Consider the following 21,081-nt stretch of genomic DNA (forward strand, 5'->3'; position numbering starts at 1 on the left):
CTCTGCTGCCTGGAGGAGGCAGGTTCCTATTCAATCAGCTCATCAGGAGCCCTACAACCACAGCTTTTTTAACAAGAAGCTTTGTCAGGGTGTCTCTGACAGGTCCACCAGATTGACATAGTGACTATTCTGGGTTTACTGTGGATTTCTACCTCCTGGTCCTCACTGTGAAATCTTGATTTCAAGGTAAAGGGAAGCCCAGGAAGCCATGGTAGACCTTGGGAGAGTCACCCTGACTCATCTTTTCACCATCACTTCTTAGATTACCTGTCTGTTCAGGCCTGTTACCTCTTTTCAGATGAACCCTGATGATGGACAAAGGGCTGGCTGTCATCTTGGCTGAGATGCTCTACTCACTGCTTGGCTGTTTAGGCTTTGTTGCTTTTGCAGTGTTTGGGGCAGGACCTGTAATTTCATGCTGGAGCTGCTCTGACAGGCACTGATCCAAGATGAAGGCTGCTAAACTCTACCATGATAAAAATAAATAAATGAGACTCTGGGCAGTCTTTGTCCCCCTTCACATTACAGAGCCCAGAAGATCTTCACCCTACGATTTCATTTATGTATGTTTGTCCAACAGAGAGTCTTGTCACACAAATGTGACTGGTGACTATAACTCATTTTCAGAGATTCTGTGTTCTTTTCCTTGGAAAAGTTCTACATTTTAATATGGTGCACTGTCTTCTCTGAAAGCATCTTCAGAGCTACATAGAATAAAATAGGAAATGAAGGAACACTAAGTTCAAACAATGTGGAAGGTCAGAGGAGAGTGTATATAACCTCATCCACATTTACCTCTCCCAACCCTCCCCAGGATGGAGCAGCTCCTCTCTTCAAAGTAATGACAAAGCTCCTCTGCACAACCCTCTTGCCATTCTCCCTTCCTTCCACTGCTGCTAACAATTCTATAGATGCTGCCTTAAAGAATCTGCTGATTTGAGTAAAGCCCTGTGTTTGTACTGAAACACAGAAGTAGCTCATTAAACTCCTCTTAGATAAATTGTTTAGACTTAGTAATTCTCTCCTTTCCTCCCCTTACGTATCCAGCCTATTGTTTATAGCTAGCATTCCAGGCTGTGTGTGATGAAAATGCTGATGTGTTTCCTGAGTTACAGACTCAAGCTTTATCTCATCTGTCATTTAGGAAACTGGCTGCATTATCATTTTATACTGCTGTGTGCAATGTTTATTTTTCCCCATTATTAACATTGTATAGGAGGAAGTGCCCAGCCCCATCAGCTGGTAGCTGTATTGTGCATACCATACAGAAACACACAGAAAATAAAAGGGAATACATAGTGTAAATGTTTGGAGAAATTTGTGAACACACAGAGTTTACAAATTCCCTGTGATATTTGGGACAGCCTCTGGGTGGCAATGCCCATGTGTATCTATATCCTTCACACACTATCTTGATGCAGAGTTTGATGGCATCCACTGCTGTCTTTAAGTTCCATTTTGCAATCAAAATCCACAGGATGCGTTAAAAAAATCCCTCCTGACCTTTGTACAGACCTAAAAATGATCACCTATGCTTCTGGAGTCCTCCTAGAAATAACTCCTTCCCAGGTTTTCCACTGTTTGAATTCCAGGGGAGACATCACTAACTGGTGACTCACTCAGGATCATGAATGCAGCAAAGCCAACCCAAGTTGCATGTGAATCTCTGACTAGATATTCTGGTCAATAACAAACTAATTGAAAAAGTCAAAGACAAACCCATGATTTAGAGAAGCTATGTTTAAGAGAAAAAGAATCCTGAATTTCCGATAGGATTTTGACTTAAATCCAAAGAATGCACGAGTGGTTAGTAAAAAGAGGCACATGCTTGTTCATTTGTCTACAAGAGATATCTCTTGGGCTAGTTCATGTGCATTGATTTTTTTAATCAATTTTTGCAAAGCCTGTTTAACTTTTTGCTTTAACTACTGAAAGCAGTAAGTATTGGGAGAAAAAAGAGTGTTTATTCTAGTATTAAAAAGAGAAAGAGAACAGAGGTTGCAGGGGCCAAAAGCAACTGAATTAAAAGATAACATCACTGTGAAGGTGTAAAATTGCCTTTTTTGGGCTTCGTACTGTGTATGAGGATGGCTTCTAAATCTGCAACATTCTCACATGTGGCTGTCACCACAATTATTTTGAGTTACTGTTTTTATCAAGTGGGCTCATTGCATGCACACAGTGGATTGCCCTGGATTTCTGAAGGATCCCAAAAGTAAGATTATCATACTCTCTTAATGTCAGACACTTCAACTCTTCCTAGAGATTCTATCAAGTGCTCTTCTTGAACCAATTTTCTTTTCATAATAATAAGCATTCTACTAAAAAGCATATGCCTTCCAAATTTCACCTACAGTCATAGAATACCCAGAGAATTACTTACAAGTTCAATCTTTCTTTCAACATAGTTTATCTACAGTTGCTTATGCTGACCTCTGTTTGTAATGAATTATCTCTCCAAAATAACTTACATTTACCTAAACTGGAACAAAGAGTCCTGACAAAAATATGTCCTGTCAAAATCCAGCTTGAACTTAGACTTGCTGCTCAGGTCTGCTTCCTTCCCTCTCCACACCCAGTAGTATTTTCTTTTCTAATTCAAATGGTTTGAATTCCATTTAATATTCTCTTTCTCAACACCTCACTTCCTCATTAATTCCCAGAACAATGTGTGGTTTCAAATGTTTACCCTGTGGTCATCCACAAAACTCACATAAGCAGTGCCAGAGCTACATAACAATCTCCATGGCTTAGTTGTCAGAGACTAGGGCTGGGTGGATTCAATTTTCTGAATTTTCACAAACTTTTCATAATAACCTTGGCAAGGTTCAAACCACCTTGGAGTTGCTGACTTTCCTGCAAGTTTTTCAACTCTCCAGACATATTTTATTTTTTTTACACCACTTAAAATTAGTCACTTACTAGAACACCCATCTCAAGGTATTTGGTGTAGTTATTTTGGGATCAGTGAAAACAGACATACTGGAAGAGCTACAGACTAAACCAAAATAGTTTAGAGATGAAGTGTGTAAACTGCTCTTCTCATTCTGAGCATGGCATCTCCTGCAGGGCCCCTGGAGGCAAAGCCTGTGCAGTACCAAAACAGGATCTGAGTCTATATTAGACTTACACTATATCCAGCAGGGGACATTTATATTAGACTTACACTATATCCAGTTGCAGCACAGGGACATTCAGTCCATTTGCTTTAAGCCAAATTTCTCTTCTCCCCATTCAGGGACTGTCACAGCCTTGATGTGTTGTATTCCAGTGCATTGTGGTTGTGATGCGATATAGAAGTTGTAATATCCTTGTGCAAGCCACAGGTGATGTTTAACCTGTGCTCTCTCTGTAATCTGAAGGAGCTATTTCAGAGCTCTCCCCTCCCATGGCTCTCCTTCCTCCATCCCTTTTCCAGCCCTGGAGCCAGCAGCACCAGGGTCCGCCTCCCGCCGGCCAGCGCTGTGCACGGAAGGCAGGACTGCAATGGCCTTGCAGGGGCAGGATGTGGGATGTGGGATGCGGGACATCCTCCCCGTGCAACGCAGGCGAGCCTGCTCAGCAATCCGCTCCATATGGGGAACACTAGATGGCACACAACAACCACTGTATTGCTGCTTTTTTGGTTCGGAAGCCAAAAATTTGTTTCAAAGCATCAGCCTGGAATGTGGCTAAAAGGACCAAGCAAAACATGAGCCTAAGTACACTATTAAACCCCACTGGGCAGATAACCTTTCCAATAAAATTTCACCCCTCTTACTCTGTCAGAGTTATTTTTCTATTTATAGCTCTGCCTAACTTGGCAGCCTCGGGAAGTAAACAGATACTTTATTCAGTGGCTTGTTGACAGGCAAGGGGATGCTCATTTTGGTGCAATGTGAAATAACAGAGTGGCATGCAAAGTAAAGCCCACTTGGCCCAGCAACCTCCACAGTTCAAAATATAACTGCTGGGACAAGACCCAAGTGATATAATTACCTGTCACAGGGATTCTGTTAAAGGACCTGTGCTTCACTTTGCAAGTAAAAGCAAGTACTCACTTTCACTCTTTACATAGCTGTAAGTATTTTTTCCCTGTCCCAAGAGACCTAGAAGCCCAGAAACAGAAATTTGGTGTTACAACTTTATACGCTTTGTTGGATCTGTCTCTTTATACGCTTACTGTGGTTCTGTTTTAATTCTGGGGTGTGGGGATGGAAAACCAAAGGAAAGCCAAAAAAACCAAATTTACAGGAGGAACCTTCACACTTCATTTCCAAAATATTGAAGCAGTCAGTTCCTGATGTAACTTCACAGATTCAACAAGCATAAAGTGATGAAGCTCCTGGAGCACATCTTATGAGGAGTGGCTGAGGGAGCTGGGGACGTTTAGCCTGGAGAAAAGGAGGCTTATAGGGGACCTCACCAATCTCTGCAACTGCCCTAAAAGAGGGTGTAGCCAGGTTGGGGTTTACTCTTCTTCCAAGTAACAAGTGACAGGACAAGAGGAAATGGCCTCAGTTGGCACCAATGACCTCAATTTGAATTTGAGGTTCAAACTGGATATTAGGAAAAATACCTTGAAAAGAATTGTCAAGCATTGGAACAGGCTGCTGAGGCAAGTGGTTGAGTCACCATCCCTGGAGGTATTTACAAAAGATGTGGCACTTAGGACTTTGCAGTGCTGGGTTAATGGCTAGACTTGTTGATCTTAGAGGTGCAATTTAGGTCTTTCCTGACCTAAATGATTCTATGATTCTATGACTCTAACTTCTGTGAATGTGTTAAAAAATGTGAACTTTCAATTTCCTGCCTACTGCTAGCAGTTGGCACAGCTTCTTTGGAAAAGAGAACCACGTCCATGATTACAAGATTGAGGTTTCATCCTAAACTCACCAAAGCAGAAGCTGTTAACACCAGTTTACTGGCAGAAGGGTGCAAATCCTTCCTTGCCTCTATTAACTAGCTGACATTGGGGTGGGGATGGGAGCCTTGACTCTGAATGTGGCTAGGAAGAAACCTAGGGGCCCCCTAGGTGGGGACTTTTCTGAGAAAGCAACCTCAAGCTGTAGACTCAAGACCAGTGTAAAGCACCCACCAGGTTGAGAGATGACTAGTCCAGAGAGAAAGGAGATTCTGTGCTAACCAGAGCCTCTGCCAGATATGAGTGTTGGGGTTTTTTCTACTTTCATTTCCGTTCATGGATTTTGCATGTCCTGCATTTCATGGGTTTTTTTTTTTTTCCAACTATATAAATAAGTAGTTTTATTTGTTTTTAACTTGCTCCTGTTTGTGTCAAGACTAACTTTTGAGTAACTGGCTGAACTTTATGGTATCCCAGTCCTCCATGATGGCCATTCTGAAAAAACAGAGTTCTGGATACTCTCCCCTGCTTCCCCTCTTTGCCACACATAACAAGGAATATTTCCACATAGTTTCAGGGACCAGTTTGAGGTGGAAAAAATAGATGACTTGGAAGAAGAATTTATGCCTGGAAGTATCATTAACCTAGAAAATTCTTCAGCATTAAGTAAAAAAGAGGAGAGGAAGAACAGATAAATTCATGGGCTTTGTAAGGGACATGTAATAGTAGTTACTGGTATCTTATTTTTCAGTTTCAAGTTAAATTCCTGTCCTATCAAACATTCCAGCCAGTTTGAGCTAAGTGATATCTATTTCAATGCTGCCATGGTAAGCAAACTGATGAAAAAACTGTGAACTGTGCAAATCCACATTCTGGCTTACAGGAAATACTCTTCTAAAAATACTGTTGCAAAGTTGTGAGTGTGTGCTGACAGTTTGCTGTAAGACCTGCATATAATTAATGGAAGTATATAAACAATTCTCTCATTTTTTTAAGAAAGACTCATTTTTTTTATGCTACTTGGAACTGTAGTTGCTAATTTTGTATTTGTTGCTTCAAATGCTTTTTTAACATCATCACATCATTAATCACATCAAATTAATGAAGAGTGATTGCAAGTTTCCCAACAGCATGGGAATGTTTGAAGACACCTGTCTCATACACAAGGACAGACAGTGAGAAGCAACTTCAGGCACAGGAATCCTCTGCCTGGGACCAGTGGAATGCTGATCCAGCTCCACCACTTTCAGAGCCCCACTAATACCTGCACCTGATGTTGACCTGTTCCAATTGTACTGGGAAGTGACTGAGATGTTATTTTTCAAAGGCAATCCTTTACAGACATTGAGGTCTCTCAGCCAAATTTCTACCAACCTGTCTGAAAATGCCCTTGGGGCTTACCTGCATCTGTAACACATACACGCCTAAAGATTTCTCACTAACATTCTATGGTAAATCTTGAAAATTGATAGTAGGAACTTAGTAGCATATATTTTATTAAAACTACAGAGAAATTGAATGTTAATATTTTAACTAACATTTTTTCTCTAAACATATGGTATTATTCTATCCTACATTTTGTTCTATCTACTGTGCAAGAAAAAGTAAAAAATGTGAGTTGGTCACAGTCCAGAGGAAAAAAGAGCAGATTGGAAACAGAAGCAGTGTGATCTAGGCTGTACACTGGCAACAGACTTTAGGCTGTAAATTGCAAACAGTAAAAGAACATGCAAGAGCTGGTGGTGGTGGATTCCTCATCAGCTGAGGCTTTCAAGCAAAAAGTGAAAAGCTCTCTGAAAGATATGCTTTATTCAAACAGGCATTTATGCAAGGCTTGTGTTATGTAGGAGATCATCTAGTTTGATCTCAAGGATCCCTTATGGCTTTACAGTCTATGAATAAAGAGCCTCTTTCACTATAAGAGACTCAGTATTTCAGCTACTTTGGACCCAACGTGGTGTAAGCAGGACTGCTACAAAGCAGGAATTGTGTCAGATACTTCTAATGCTGTGAAGGCCCCTGCAGAACACAATGGGGGACAAGTGTGTGAAAGAAGTCCTTTCACTGCCCCATCAGGTCAGTCGTTTGAGCACAAAGCTGGGCTGAGTAAAGAATTACAGTATCTTACTTCTCACATTATGCATCTCTTTCACTGACATATCCACAGACCCATTAAATTTGATATTATGGCCGCACAAACATGAAATCTTAGGTGATTGGTGAGAGGGAAACAGGTCTTCTGTGTTGCCATTTTATGTGATCATTACTGTTTAGAGGGAAAAAGAGCAATTCAGAATAGAATTAAACGTGGTTTATGAGGGAAGCTTTCACACTCAAAAGCTGACCAGAAAAGTGACTTGTTTTTTTAAAGGGTAAAATAGAAATACTGACAGCTTGTCCACTCTGAATTCCAAATTAGAGACAATTTACTCCACTAATAGAAGCTATCAGTAATAGGGTCTAGACAATGGAAGAACTGGGTTATAAAAAGGGGTTACATCTGACAAACAAAGACACTTTGTTTCTTACTTATAAAAAAGAAAACAATTTCATGGATATAATCAGCAACAACTTGATTTTAGGAAGCATTTGAAACAGTATCTTAAATGGTATCTTAAATGGTATTTGGCTTGAAGAAGCCCCCGAAGCTCGACTGTAGCTTTGACGCGATAGAGTAATTTTGGCTGCTGTGCAGAAATGCATAAACAAGCTCTTCCCCAGCTACTTCAGATATTACAAGGAACATAACCATGACACCACAGAGCTCATCTCCAGCTAACTACAGAGCCTTCCCAGCCTTCCTAGACGCCTACCGCAAACCTTTCCGTGTTGCATTTGGCCATTGCTAGAGAGCCATCAGTAATTAAGCTAATTTCTACTGGGTGACAGTTCAGATCATTTTTCATTTAACACCAGTTACAGCAGTAAGCAAAAGACAAGCATGCTCATAGTAGCTGGTGATGAAAACCAAAAGAATTCTGAGTAGAATAATTATGAGCTGAAAGAAAGAATAGTACATGTCAAACAGGAAAACTGTTATAAGTCTTATTTAAAATATTTGCTAAAGATTTAGAAGAAGGATAAACACTACATTTTGAAAGGAAAATTGTACTGATTTAGAATGGGTTGCATATCTACAGCTCATATAAAACACCAGCTATTTCTGGAATGTAAAAAATATTTCAAGCAGAAATATTTACTCTCACAATCCACTCTCAGAACTCAAGTTCTTGCCTTGTTTACTGGAGTAAACTTCCGTTCAAAGGTTACTACTTGATGTCCCTCAAAAATAAGCATATTATACACATCCTTTTTGGTTTAGGCTAGCTTCGTGGGGGTTTGTGTTTCTCCTGCTCATTAACTAGGGATAAAGGCCAAAGTCCTCAGCTCAGCAAAGCAGAAGCTAGGAAGAAGCAGAAGAGGAATGGCCCAGTTCAGGCTGGATTTTAAGCATGTACATTCTTTCCCTCTTCACCACATTTTTTCCCCTCTTGCTGAGAGTGCCACATCATTTAATGAGCAAAAGCTTCCTTTTTGTTTCTGCACCCTCATTCCCTGCTGCTTCCATCCTGTAAGCCTCCTTCAGGATTTTCAAAGTTTTTCCACTCAAGCTGGGAGAATGCACTGAACTGAACAGATGATGGAGGAACTGATGTGCAAGAAAAATAGAAAAGGAAGTAAGAAAGAAAGAGATGTGAAGATATGGAAACAGGGAAGAAAATACGTCCTTCTGTATGCACAGGCTCTAAGGTGGGTTTAATGAGTAACTGAGGAGTACAGCTGTGAGTGCAGATCTTGAGAAGGCTTCATTAGATACAATTTCATGTCTTAAAAATAGATAATTTTATGGTGTGGCTGCATTTCCAACACTGCATGCATTTCTGATAACTCAGTGAAAAAATTTGAATACCTAGTGTACTAAAAGTCATGAAACACTGCCTCAGAAAGCAGTACAGAGATTGCTACTGGTCTCATACCTTCATCTCAACAGTGCAGGCTTTGTATCATTTCAAATACATTCCCTAAGTTATAGGGTTGATATATTCCAGTTAGAATTTTTAAAAATAGAAAGACAATGTTTTTTGTACATGAGAAAATAAATGTCCAAAACTAAAATAAAGTGGCCCCAAGCAGTTTTCTGTACATAAGTCCCATAACAAGACAACAAACATAGGTTTGGGGCTTGTTTTGCATTGTCCTGTAATCATCTGGTTTGCAAAAGCTTCTCATTTTCCTAGAAAGGAACTTGGAGGCCAAACCACAAACACATTCAAGAGCCAACCATTTTCAGACAAGTTACTTGAAAAAATTAAGGGGAAGGGCAGTTTCTTCTCTACTCACAGATCAGATTAGTCAGGCAGACAAGTCCATTCTAGTATCATGTAAGGATGTCTGAACACGCACCAGCAACTTGTGTAGCTGATCCTGGGCTGGGGAGCACTCTCTGGAACTGCTGGGATTCTCTTTTACCAGCAAAGAGGCATCTCTGCCACTTTTTAGAACAGGACAAAGACATTGAATAGGAAAGATGAAGCAGATGGGTGATTTTCATCAGCAATTAAGTCTCCCAAAGCTCCAGATCAAACAGCTGAACGCCCAGGATGGCGCTACCTGCTCAGGGTATACAAGCTGAAGCTGGGTCTCTTGGCACAGATCTTACTCTGCAGCCAGATAAGTGGCTCTGCAGAGCCCTCCAGGCACTGGAATTCCACAGTCCTATGTCTCCAGGGTTCACCTCTACAGACCCAATGGCAGATCAGAGCCTTAATCTACAATTCTCTCAGGCCATGGGTGAGCCTTTCCCTTCAGTCTTATTTTCTGTCTGTAGACTGCCATCATAAAAATGACACCAATAACAAATTTGTTTCTTCCTAGAGAACTTTAATCATGACTCTTGGGTAACCTTTTCCATCCCTCTACTGCATGCTTCTATCCACAGAATTCCAGAGAACTTTATAAATTATGAGACAAAAGAGTTTTATTTCTGGAGTCTCGTCCACAAAGCAGTAAACCTTGGAGTTTTTTTCCTTGTACTTGTCCAAGAATACATTTTTACTCTGGTTTTAGTTATTCTTGAGTCTAGAATAAAGTCTTGGATCCTCCTAACAAATTCCTCTCCTTCCTTGATGTCAGTGTCCTTTGAATACTTGTAGAGGTTAATCCTCCTCCCTCCATTTGCCATTGAATTTCTGCATATTTAGATTAGATTTAATTTTCTTACATAGATTGAAAATAAAAAACTCAGCAGAGAAACAGAAATTTCTTCAGAAAATTAAGTGCAGATGAGAGAAATCTGTCAAATGCCCTCACAGACACAAAGATTCCAAAATCAGCTGAGGTCGTGGTAAGCAGCAGAAAATGTATCTGGAAGCAAGTCTACAGGAAGAGGGAATACTTTATTGCTCTATAGCAGAAGAGGCTTCAGTAAGGCTTGTACACCTAAGTCAGAATGGTCATAGCACAGCCACTTGATCAATTTTGAGTGTCCAGCAATGACCAATAGCCTTGGGAAGAACCAGAGCAAGCAGGCACTGTCACTTCCCTCAAAGTCCTGCTCCAGAGCCATCTGGCCCAGGGTCACAGCTCCTGTTCCTACTCCTGCCAGGGAAAGGATGCTAGCAAGTTCCAGCAAGCTGATACCTGCATCACAAATTTTATGAAGGGTCATAAAAGTGAACCTCTGCTTAAACTTAAACTCCATTAAAATTATTATTTAAGCTAAAACTAGTCCAAGGTCACACTACAAGGTGTGACTATCTCCATGCTTGGTGCCATAGCCAAAGATAAGACAGAGCTATTTATAAGAGATCACTTCTGCAACCAAGTTTTGTCAAAAAAAAAAAAAAATCTGCATTGTTGAATGTGAAATGGTCTGTCTGGAATATCTCTTACTTGGCAGGAGTTTCTGAGGAAGCCCAGCAGATGTGGGCCAGACAACACCAGAGGCAGCAGAACTTTACAGCCCTAAGAGCAGGTACAGCTCTAAACCGCCTTCCTTCCTTCCTTCCTTCCTTCCTTCCTTCCTTCCTTCCTTCCTTCCTTCCTTCCTTCCTTCCTTCCTTCCTTCCTTCCTTCCTTCCTTCCTTCCTTCCTTCCTTCCTTCCTTCCTTCCTTCCTTCCTTCCTTCCTTCCTTCCTCCCTTCCTCCCTTCCTCCCTTCCTCCCTTCCTCCCTTCCTCCCTTCCTCCCTTCCTCCCTTCCTCCCTTCCTTTTTCTTTCTTTCTCTTTCTTTCTTTTTCTCTTTCTTTCTTTCTTTTCTTTCTTTCTTTCTTTCTTTCTTTCTTTCTTTCTTTCTTTCTTTCTTTCTTTCTTTCTTTCTTTCTTTCTTTCTTTCTTTCTTTCTTCTATAGATGCATTGCAAATGGAAAGTCTTCTTTCTAATAAGTTGCAGTAAACTCAGTTAATGCACTGCAAATGGAAAGTCTTCTTTCTAATAAGTTGCAGTAAACTCAGTTAATGCTAAGCCCTGAAGTACATTTCTCCATTACTGGACTCAATTTAATGCAGCAATGGAGAAAAATACTACAGTTTCAGGTCTGTTGGTACTATTTCAATTTTCTTTCATAGTTTTATTACAAAACTATGGCAGAAACATCATTCCTTTCTTCTTGCTCAAGAAAACAACAGACTGAGGGCTGTCCATGCCAGCCATGTCTTTTTCCTATTCTCCAGTGGAAGATTAGCATTTTTGTATACTAAACTTAAGTATTTTCATTTCTTTTCAAAAAGTTCCAGCCTTTTTTCCCTAATTGTTTGTGTGTTACAAAGTCTGACATATTTTAATGAAATCCTCTTTTAAAAATATTTTGGCAATATTTAGTGGGAAAAGAAATCATAATGTAGGCACTCTTTTAACAGTCTTAAAATGAGACAATCCCACATGAAGCAATGCTGCCCTGCCTTGCAGAATCATTACCCAGAGGAAAACCACACCACACCTATTGTACAGTTTATATCTTCAGAAGACTCTGCCAGGACCTTCAGGGTGTTATTTTCTCTCACTGTCTATAGAACTGAGGAACATAAAAAATAAGAAACTAGTTCTATGTTATGAAAATAGAAACTTAAAACAAAATATAATACAGAATAATGTATTTAAGGTAGAAGAAAAAAATCAGGTTTGTCACATGAAATGGAATTGTTCTAAAGTACTCGCATTTCTCTTCTTTTTTCTTTATATTGGTATTATATTAATACATACTCTGACTAAGATACCAAACCTCACAGTGAACTCTAGATTTAGGGGCTCAGAATAAAATGAGCCCATCATTTGCAAAAAGAGCTGCACAGGATATCTTGCAAACATTAAAACCATTCTTGATTTTGACTAATTTCCCTTTCTAGCATGGCAATTTAAGTGAGTCTATGAAGTCAATGGACTCTAGATTAACAGGTTTACCAAACTATTACAAACAAATTGGTAATTACTAATGGTCATCCCTTCTGGATAAAGTCTGTGGACTTGTAAAAGAGCTAATGAAAACTGTCCACACAGTAGAAATGTGAAGGAAAAAGCTTGGAAGTCTGTCAGGGAGGAAACCACAAGATTTATACTTAAATAGATCCACTGGTTGCAATGGAGATGTGGATGAGGACAACAGCTGGAATCAGAGCTGACAACCCCGCAGTTTCCATGGAGTTTCCACCACATCCTATTATTTATTCAGAAGCTATTTTCCAGGAAAACAGCCAGCCAGCTCGTGAAAGTGTTTTCAACAAAACCATTTTCAAAGAATGGTGGAACAATAGAATAAGGAGGCCACAGAGAACAGGTGGCCTGGCTTTTCTTTTGGGTTACCCAATTTGCAAGTTTGAATAATAATTTCAAGTGGGTGGTAGTATATTAGAAAGTGGTATATATGCAGTATCTCAATTTTGCACAGCCAAATTACATTTTTACTCTACTGGCTCATTTTTAGCCCAGTTAACATGGAAACATGAAAGGTTTTTCATTTCATCACTAGCAACTGGTGTATCTATGTGTGCCTCATAGTGCTTGGACCCAATTAGTGGATCTCTAGCAAATGCAGAAAGAGATGAGACATGAATATTCAGAATCCAAAAGTACTGCAGCAGCTGAGCAGCTGGAAAAACACTCAAGGACAGGCACAAAGTTTAGAGCAGCAGCAAGGCTGACAGCAGCAGCCTGGGATGAGGTTTGTGGGAAGGTTGACCTGGGGTGGGGACTTGGGGCACCAGCAGAAAAAGGGTTGTGAAACAAAAAGCTTTGGCAGTTACCATGGGACATTTCCTCGCTGAGATATCTCAAGCCAGGGGCCTAAATATGAAGCAAATGGCACAAGCCCAGGGCTGCTGAGCCACGCCAGCAGCACAGCACCATCCTTCATGCTCTCAGGAAAAAGGTGCAGCCACCATAAGCACTGCAGTCTGCATGCTGCTGACCAAACAGCCCACAGGAGAAAGGAAGAACAGTTTAGTTGCACAATGAATTTTGATATCAAATCGAAATGTTGCCATAGCTCATTTAAAAAGCAAGCAAACCATAAAGATACAAGCACTTAGCAGAAGAGGCTTCACTAGTTTCTCATGAACTTAAGTGCTGACTAAGGTTCATGTTTTCCCTAGAAAAGTCATGAGCAGCAGTGGCATCTCAGGGTCATATAGCAGCATAGTTAGAGCAATTACCTATCCAAAATAAAGAGTGACAAATCTTACTTATTTCTAGAACAAACAGGTATACCAGTGGGGGTATGAAACATGGGAACGTAAATGGCAATAAGAAACTTGTTACACTTCTCTGAGAATATTGTAATAACACTGCTAAAAAAATCAAAAGCAGATCTATTTTTGTCCTGAATTTAGCCCATACAATTTAGCCTAAAAAGTTTTAAGAAATCAGTAAATAGCTACTTCATCTATTGAATTGATGAGTTATTTAAATGTTCTCAATCAATATTAAAACCAGACAGTATAGAGAGCTACCACTCTGATACAGTTTAAGAAAAGGTTTTTAGTGCAGAAGAGAAAAACCTTTATAAATCAGATACATACACACATATGTATTTGCATCTATGGGTATGCATATATATGTACAGACATAAATAGATCAAGATTCAGATTCCACTCACACAATAATTAATCCACCTCTTTTCCCTCACTTCAAGAAATGTAATCATATAAATTTTTGGTCTTTTATTTACCAGTACTGCAAAGAAAGGAAGATGCCAGTGGATGACATCTAAAAATTAAGGAGCCAAAACCAGAATCCACATTCCTTGCTCAGCCAGGAAAGCATTCTGTATCATTGAGGGGACCCTCTACCAGTATAAGTGATAGATATAAGTGTAAGGATATGAAACCCTAAATATATTCTACAAGAGAGTGCCATGTGAATAAACTGTCAATGAACTCCTATATGAAATTAACTGCATATTGTGTAGTTGGTAGATGAGTTCTCCTCTGTCATACAGCAAGACATTTAATACAACCACCCTGGGTTTTTCTTTTAGACATAAATTATGTCATAACTGAGTATTTCCTTTACTAGGTGATTCAATGACTTCTGTGAGAAGAAAAAATTATAAAAATTACCTAGTGAAAAAAATATATATTTTAAATTTTAAATTTAATTTTCTGTATTCCAGGAAAAAAAAGCTTATTTCCAGAAATACCACGGTGCTCTGAAGACAGTAAGTTCAGTAAGATAAAAAAAGTAGGGTGATACAAGTAGTTCAGTTTATGGATTTATCAGTGCTGTGTCATTTGGTTTTACTTCAACAACTGAGTAAGAGCAAAGGACAAACCTTCTCCTGCAGGTGAAGTGTCGCAAACAAGTCTGCACCTTTTCCCACAAGTGACTCAAGTTCCTGTTTGCACTTAGAAGTCAAGGCTGAGAGTATGACTAAAGCAAAAATGTCCAGACAACAAGAATGACAACCTTCATTTTCACTTCAGTCCCTTCCTTTCCCAACCGAAAATAAAAATGCCTCCAAACAAAAATTACACCACTTGTATTCAGTTTATCTCCAGTAAAAGGATGAGGTGCAGCAGATAAAATTGCTACATAAATACCTAAGGCTTGCCTGGTATAAAATTAAATTTTAAATAAGGAGGAACAAGCAAGTCACTTGAAAGCCTTAAGCCTGTTGTATAAATAACTTGCAATGCTATCCAGAATCAGCTGAGCTGAAAGCATCATCTGCCCCAACCATGAGTCAGCTTGAGTGAGTTCTCTGTACTTTTATGGTACTTTCAAAGGCAGAAAATACATCTCCCAGCAGCATGAAAGAGCTCTCTGAAATGTGAAACAAGTATTTGGTGGGAAGGTGTTCTCTACTATAAGATGGTAGTGAAATTAGTGGAATAAATGAAATGCCAGTATACTTAATATTTGTCTCCTTATTTTTAGCCCAAACAGAGGACTGAAATCTAAGCATGAAATGAAAGGCAAGTCATGCACCCTTAAGGCCAAGCAATTTTAAACTCTTTGTGAACTGCTCCTTCTCCACAGCAATTCTCCAACTGTGCAAAGCAGCACTATGGCAATATGGATTCAGTAAACAGGGAATGCTTCCAGCTGTTTGCATCCCTCCCACTCCCAGTATGCATAACATCCTGGCTGGTAGAAGTTTTATTTGTATTTAAACATGATAAGGCTGATTTACATTAGAGGAATGTTTCTGATCAATCATTTGTGCTGAATAGCCAGTGACTAAGTGGAAATGTTTCACAGAGAACTGAGGAAGAAGTTTATAAAACTTCAGGACGTGGTTACAGTTGCTAATCTACTTAGCAGAGAGCTCACAACTTCCTGTGGCCGCCTGCACAGGGCACACACACATTTCTGCCAGTGCTCAGATCCATTTTCCACAACCGTGGAAGATAAAAGGAGGGAGGGAGGGCTCTCCACACCCCACTTTGCCCATGGAAAGTTAAGTGAAGTGCAAAAGTTAAGTGAAAGTTAAGTGGAGGTTGTTACAGTCAAGGGAGAGAGATGTAAGACTTTTCAGGCACTAATCTTCAGGCAGCATGAATCAGTGTCCACTGGCTGGTGGCAGCCTGGAATCTAAGGATCTGCCTCTGGCTGGGATGGATCCCAGGGAAGGTTTGGTGCTGGCTGCTTGCAGGGCAGATCACAGGCTGGGCTCCTTTGTCAAGCTGTCAATAGTGATGGGGCCAGTGGAGGTGTGGAAACCAGCAGAGGTGAAGAGCTGCTCTTACTTTAGCTAGCTGAGAATCCACTGGCCTGAGTACAGTAGATGTGTTCTTGAGGATGCCTTGCAGAAGAGTTTTATAGTCCACAAATAGATATTTACACCAGTAAAATATTTCTGCTTTGATGTTTGAAAAATAATAAAAGTAAATTAATTTAAAATAAGGTGTTAGACTTTTATGATGCTTTCATAAAGGAAAAAACTAAAAGGAGGAGGTTTTGGACAAAAATGCCACAGTTTTTATTTTTTTAAAAAAAGACATGCTGTCAAAAGAGAAACTATCAAAATGGATATATTTCAAAGCTAATTTAATATATACTATTTATCATGGCTTTTAAACTTATTCTGTCAGATCCGCTTAGACAATGAAATTACACAGCACAGACCAATTTTAATTTAGGATTTACATGTTATCTCACAGCTATGTCACCTAAGATAATTATTTAAATTGAACACCATCTTATTTTCATTTTATAGCTTTTTACAAATCTCAGTTCTAGGAAATTTATAATATGACTTCAGCAATGTCCCCGTAAACCTACAAAACTAGTAGTTACTGTCTTCAGTCATGTCCGAATTTCTGTTTATAACCCCATTTTACCTATTATACAGCTTTGCTATATTAATGCATCAGGATGAAGGCATCTATGAAAATAATTTTCCTAAACTTGTGTGTTTTCCTTTGGAAAGTAAAAACAGACTGCCATTTTCAATAGTGTAAAACAAAGATAACAAAAAATGAAGTTAAAATAATTCCTGCAACCTCCTATTCTCAGGGCAAAGGTCTTAAAGCCATTAGAGGCATCCCTGGCCTTTCTTATGACAGCTTTGTAAATCAGGTTATTTTATGAGACTGGACATGTATATTTGATAGAAACTAGAATTTTACATTTTCCGAAAACTTTGCTTACAGCATGCAGACTCCAATCTGGAAAGTAGGTTGGTGGAGTTTTCCTGGAACCTGCAGGTTCCTTTTCAGAGGACATTGTGTGCCTCGACAACTCTTGGAATTCATCTTTTCTCAATGGGAACTGGGGACAGATCGGTGCAGCAGGAATGTAAGCATGAGGGTGTATGTGCCACTGGCAAAATGAACAGCCCAGAGCCTACACTGCAGACCAGAGATAAAGGACTGTTCAAAGCAGGTGAGGAAATCTGAAGGATCACAGATGAAAATGGGGAGAATAAAAAGGAACGACAGGGTAAGATGGAGGATGGATCATATATGGTACAAGATTTTTTGTGATACAGACACCAGACAAGCAAAGAGAATTAAGATTCATGTTTACTAGTCTGAAGACAGTTTAATTTTAGCTAAACCTCAGCTACAGCAGAAAGCCAATGCCACATACTCAAGTATGTGGTTACAGAAAATACCACAGATCCCGGGTAAGCTGTGAGGCAAAAGGCTGAAAGCCAAATGCCTTCCTACCATCTGAGCAATGGGACATCCAGGATGGCCTACATGTGCATTAGAATCATACTAACTTTAAAATACATTTTTAACCTGTACTAGAGTGATCAATTCACCTCCTTGCAATGTTCAACCTTGTTCTTTTTGAGCTTTTCTCAAAATTGTTTGTGAATCTCTTTGTTGTATGTAAGTTCATCAACAATTATCTTTTCACTTTCATTCCTTGTTGGTTCATTACACCCAGCTAAAATCAGAACTTTGTGGTTTTAAATTCTGTGGCCAGAATATCCTATTGCCAAGGATACTAACAAACTACAATTCTCCCTACCTGAAGACGAATTTCATTTAAGAGCCTGAACCTGTAGACTGAGAAACTCAATTCTTTGCTTGATGAGTCCTGCGAGTTACACAGCTGACTGCTGCAAAATAACTTCAACTGCTGCCAGAATCATAAAGAAGGCAAGAAAAGCTGGCTGAATAGACAACAGAAAATCAGAATTGCTTTGTATTAGACTCTGCTTAGATGACAAGGTAGTGGGACAAATCAATATTCAAGCAAAACTGCTATTAACGTCCAGACATAACCTCTTAAGAAAAAGAATATTGATGACACTTGTTCTAGAAAGATGACATCATATGGGCATCATTGAGAGTGCACAAGCAAGAGGTTCTGGCTGTAAATCTCTGGCATCTTCATCCAAACATCATTACTGACAAAGCATTTTAGATGTGAGCCTTACAGAAAAAAAAACCTTTTAAAAAAAGTCAATGAAATTATTTGAAGAAACACAATCATGAAAATAACTTCAGGTGTGCAATATTGGGGAGGATAAACCGGGGGTTTCAGAAAAATCTCAATATAGGACTCTACTACTTGACAGAAATAGTATTAGAAAAAATATTCTGTTCTGCCCTTTTTTGCCATTGTTTTCAACTAGAACAGCCAATCACCTCATACAATAGTCATTCCATTTGCCCACATCTCTTTTCCCAGTGGTACCATTACTATTTATTTCCTTCAGACTATTTTTGCCTTTTTTTCTTGCCTACTAGTCTTGCTTGAAATATTCTGTTTTCCACATAGCTCCTCTTTCCCCTATATATCGATGAACATTAAATCTGTCCGTACTCCCACTCTCATGACAGACTCTCAGTACTAGCAGACTTTTTCTACAGCTGATACCAAAATTCCTCCTTTCTTATTTCTATCCTTCTTCTCCTCTGCACAAGTCTAAATTTAAGTAATTTTATGCACTAATAACTACTGCATTGAGCTTAAAATGTTGCAGGATGTCCCTCTGAGCAAGACCTAAGCAGAATAATTCTTCAAGGAAAGCTCTTGCAATCATCCTTGCTCATTTCTTTGGGGGCAGTGGAATTCATTTTTCCCCTGAATGAGCATGAGCTGCTTGTCTAAACAGTGGGAATCCCCTGAGAAGGATGGAATAGAATATGTAGGCATGTGATCTCAGAGTCTCATAGAAAAAAAGCAGCACATGGTAAGAATTAACTAACTGCTGAATCTCAGAAACTTACTGTGCATTCAGAATTATCATCCTTTGGGGATATTTTTAATCTCCCAAAGGCATTTTTTCTTGGGTAATTAAACACTAAAATATCTTCAAGCCTGAAGTTTTTAAATCTAGTTCTCTAGAAAACATGATTAATTTCAAGCAACATAAGGAGCTGCAGAGGTTCTCTGCCCTGTGTTACCATGAGTATGAGTGCTTGAACATAAATCTCAAAGGCTTTAGTCTCTTCACTTAATTCCTGCTCACTTCTTTACTTTGGAACACAGGGGGCAACCTGTAGTTCATGCCTAGCCATGAAAAAGGATTCCTGCCTTGCTTATTGAGGATCAAAATGTCTTATAGATTTTCTGCATAAAACAAACTCTCTTCACAATGACATAGGAGTCCCACAAAAGTGCTTTGAAAGATGTAAGTCCATATGACAAACAAGAAGGGATGTGTATGCTAATGGCAGCAGGGATTGTAACAGCAACAGCTCAGCCGACCCAAACATATGCACAGAGGGGAGAGCAGCTCTTCAGCTGAAGAAAGTGCAGAAAACGAGTCAGAGGAAGCATCAGAAAGCACAGTGCAGCTGGAACAAAGCTGTCCCCCAGCCCCTCTACTCCAACAGCCTGCTCTGTGCCAGCAAGGGCACAGTGCCACCAGAAGGGCCATGTGCTCTGGTGAACTCTCCTTTCTTCTTGCCTGACAGCCACAAGTTGCTTTTTAAATGCTGGCGAGCTGAAGGAAGGGCTTGGTGGACTCTGACCTTGTCAGGCTCATGTTAAACACAGACTGTCGAGTGAAGAAAACAGAGATCCAAGCATTCACCATAAACCAGGTGTGAAGATATCAGCTTTATTGCTCCTAAGTGCTGAACATTGCTCCCGTGAACAGCAGGCAGACAATCTTGCAGGGCAAACCTTTGCCCACAGGATGCAATCTAGCAATCTCCTGGTTGAACATTTGTGACTCACATCACTGCTTGTTTGGGGAAGGAGAACCTGGCTCCAGTGTAAACACAGCATTCTATATCATGGGCACACTATACATGTCTGACAGGCTGCCTCCAGAGAAGTGCTGCTCACTCCTCATGAGCAGCCAAATAGAGCCTGTTATCAAAAGCAATGACCACAACCATTTAGCACCATCACTTCCTGTACTAAGTGACCCTTCTATTAATACTTTCTGTGTGAATCTTCTGTCCAAGCCCCAACATCTCCTCCATCCTCAACTCTGGAAGCCAGAGCCCAGAGCTGACCAGCTGCCAGTGAGGTCTCAGTGCTCGCTGTGCCCCTTGGTGACTGCACAGCTGCTGCTGGAATAAAACAGTGGCTGCAGCTGCTGCTGCTCTCTGCTCCAAGGTCAGGCCAGGAAAAGTGGGTGCTCCTGCAGCCAGCTCAGCCCAGGTGGCTGCAGTCTGATGTGTTCCCAGGAAACCTGCTTTCTTTTCCTGGCTTCATTGGCTGCAGTCTGATGTGTTCCCAGAAGACCTGCTTTCTTTTCCTGGCTTCATTCCCATCCTTGGGAAAATGACTTTGACTTCCTCTTTTCTCCCCCACCCTTTATCTATCTTTTGTGATCAGACCATGATTTTTTACCTCGAGTTTATAATTTGGTTTTCTTTAGTTTGGAAAGAAAAAAATACCTTAAGTAGGGTAGGAGCATTTTGAAGAGGCAGGGAAGGAAAAGAAGAGGGGTGGAAAGAGAAAGTACTCTGCTGTCAGTAACAAAGTTTGTTGGGAAAGTGGAGCAGTACAGATAAATTATCACTGCCTGGGGCAGAGGTGAGAGAGATAACTGGTACAGTATGAAGTAAAGGTGGAAGTATTAGTGGCTGGTGAGATTATGAAGTTGCCTAATGGGTGCCATGATGGGAGGCATTTGCATTTAGGTATTAATGTGCAAACCATGCACATTAAAACACATCCTGTGTTTGTTATCACTGAGGCCTCAGTTGAAAAATATCTCCCTCTAAACACTTTGCAAGCTGCAGTAGTGGACAAGATGCTGGAGAACAGGGTGACAGCTCCCTGGCTGTGTGGCTTTGGGAAGTCAGAGTTCAGCAGCTTGGCATGAACATGTGGCAAACAGGAAACTGCAGCCAAGAAAATACCCTCATAACTGCTTAGGAGAT

Source organism: Agelaius phoeniceus, chromosome 1 (assembly GCF_051311805.1).
Source record: "Agelaius phoeniceus isolate bAgePho1 chromosome 1, bAgePho1.hap1, whole genome shotgun sequence".
NCBI lineage: Eukaryota > Metazoa > Chordata > Aves > Passeriformes > Icteridae > Agelaius > Agelaius phoeniceus.